The sequence below is a fragment of the Montipora capricornis genome, chromosome 12 (genome assembly GCF_036669925.1).
Source record: "Montipora capricornis isolate CH-2021 chromosome 12, ASM3666992v2, whole genome shotgun sequence".
In the NCBI taxonomy this organism is placed as follows: Eukaryota; Metazoa; Cnidaria; class Anthozoa; order Scleractinia; family Acroporidae; genus Montipora; species Montipora capricornis.
The window spans coordinates 26,888,923-26,891,422 of NC_090894.1; the positions used below are offsets into that span (position 1 = coordinate 26,888,923).

Consider the following 2,500-nt stretch of genomic DNA (forward strand, 5'->3'; position numbering starts at 1 on the left):
CAAGAAGGCCACAAAACAACAATATCATTGGTTAAAACAGGAAAACTGATCATCGTGCTGCAACACATGCAGCACGCATTTAGCTTCAGCATTTATTTGTTGCGGTATTCTGCACATCAATAAATTTGGAGTTTTGACGTCAACGTAAGCATGCAATTGTGAATTTCTCATCAGTTCTGTGCTTTTACTCCTAAACCGCTCGTACAAATTCATTTTTAGGATTTTGCGACATAAACGAGATAAAATAATCACAAAAAACTTACGATAGTGCAAATTAAGTGATATTTTCAGGTGAAGTTCACGTTAGGTCATGGCCAACAATAATTATTGTGTCAAACAGTAAATTTAGCAAGGATGTCATAAAGGGCCATAACCAGTAACACCTGTTATTGCTGAGTATGCTTGATTTTCACTTGATATTACAAGTGAAATGGTTTGTTGTTGATATAACTTATCCACAAAGTAACAAGCTTTCTAAGATTGTGGAGAACAAGGCTACAGGTGACACAAAACGTAAGGAAAGCCCTGTTTAGTATCGGCTTGAGAATAAGTATTAATTTTTGCAATAACAATTGTGGCTGCATTGGCATCAGTGAACACTGAAGAACAGCAAACTGTGAAGAAATTATTTGAGGAATCATTGTTAAGCTTCAAAATGTCTAAAAAACTTCCAAGTTCTATAACATATGCCCTGAGGCTGACGTTGGGGAAACCTGCTGCATGATTGGCTAAATTTATTTATTGATCTATTTCTTTCTTTCTTTATTTAAGTGTTGACTATTTACTGCCAAATTGTTTGATGCTTCATCTGTCTTTGAATCTACTCAGTAGGACTGCAGATCAGCCTCTGGGTTATGCCCAATCAATAAAGTCAGTTTCTCTTAAGTTCCAAAGACCTTTGATAGTACAATGTAGGTGATGGGCTGTACTCTCAAACTGTTTTCAATCCTGGGTCTCACAGTACAATAGTTATTTCTATTTTAGTGTTAGCAAAACAACTACCAATTTAGGGAGTGCCATTCTCTCTAAGTAAATTTCATGTTACATAAAACCCAGTCACATTTTAGGTGAAGACCAATGTCAAATGTACTGAATAAAATGTTATACCACTTTATTCAACATGCACTTAACTGTCTCAAGTGACTAAGACTCAAATAAGTAGCACTCCTTTATTGCACAGTTTAGTTGGCTCTGCCAGTGGCTACTGAAAGACTGCAGACTTTTTGTATTTTAAGCTATCAAGCTAAACCACTGTTTTACAAGTCATGATTTTGAGCTCAGGTCGCACGAGAAAGTTATGGGTAAATTAAAAGTGCCCGTAACCCCAAAATATTTTTTCGCTAAAATGAATCTTTGCACCTGTTTGAAACGCATTGCGGCCATTTTTTCTTTTTTCTAACAAATCCTACCATTTTATAGGCTTCGAAAGTTGCGAAAATCCAAGCATCTTTTGTTCATTTATGAGAGAGGAATAAATGATTATCATCAAAGATTATGAGCATTAATTTAGTACTGTGGTAAGCCAAAGATGACCAAAACACCTACTTGGAGGAAAAAGTGAAGTTGTTTTCCGTTTGTGAATCCCCTCTTCATAGAGCTTCACTGCTGCATCTTTGCCCAGTCGGTCACCAAACTGTGTGTTGAGAGGCTGAGGTGCCTTAGATGAATACCTGTCAAAGACTTCTTTCAGTTCAGATTTGGACAATGAGAAGAGCAGTTTCTTCAAAGAGTCAACACAGCCTGCATAAAATCAAAGAGAAATAAACATTATTGCAATTGAAATGGTAGTTAACACATAAATATCACAGAATTAAAATGTAAATTCTGAAAGATTGTCAATCTGCAGTAAGATGCCTAACAAGGTATTGCTAAAGTTTATACAAAAAGGTGTACTCTGAAGGTATGTCATCATGTTTTCAACTTTACCATGTACATGTTTACAAGTATATGCTTACATGCAATACCACAGTTTTAAAAAATTCAAAGATCAATGGATTAATAATAATCTTGGTTTGGTTTGAGCTGGAAAAATAAAACAATTTGTGAGCTGTTAAATGTTTGACTGTTCATAAATGTTTGGGGTAAGGGTTGCAAACCAATGGCGAGTAATCTTTGGATCAGCTGCTACATCACCCCATAAATATTCCAACATTCAGTGTTACATCTGCATACAACTACAGAAAAGAAGAATGATCAATAAACCATCATAAAATTTGTCATCCTACAGTGTATAAGCTTGATACAGTCACATTCCTTCAGGTAAAGGCAAAAAAAAAAAAATAACTGCATCGATATGATAAGCTCAACTGTGTTTCAAATACACAGATACATGTAGCTTCTATGTTGGCTTACACACTGTACATAATTGGTTCGATTTCCTCACCTACAGGTAAGCTTCATATGCATTTGGCGATAAAAGAGCGTTGCAGAAACAACTACACATGACATTATATTACGGTATAATACCTATAGAATAAAGGGCATTTTTCTCATTACAGTA

At 35.4% G+C, this 2,500-nt stretch overlaps 1 long non-coding RNA gene across 6 annotated transcripts in view; it reads right to left on the reverse strand.

Moving 5' to 3' along the window:
* Window positions 1-2,500, reverse strand: part of LOC138027264 (uncharacterized) — a 25,429-nt gene that overhangs the window by 11,792 nt on the left and 11,137 nt on the right. For all 6 annotated transcript variants that reach the window (XR_011127436.1, XR_011127435.1, XR_011127434.1 and 3 more), the window contains exon 6: window positions 1,546-1,740. This is a non-coding gene — a long non-coding RNA (uncharacterized lncRNA). The remainder of the gene's footprint in view (window positions 1-1,545; window positions 1,741-2,500) is intronic.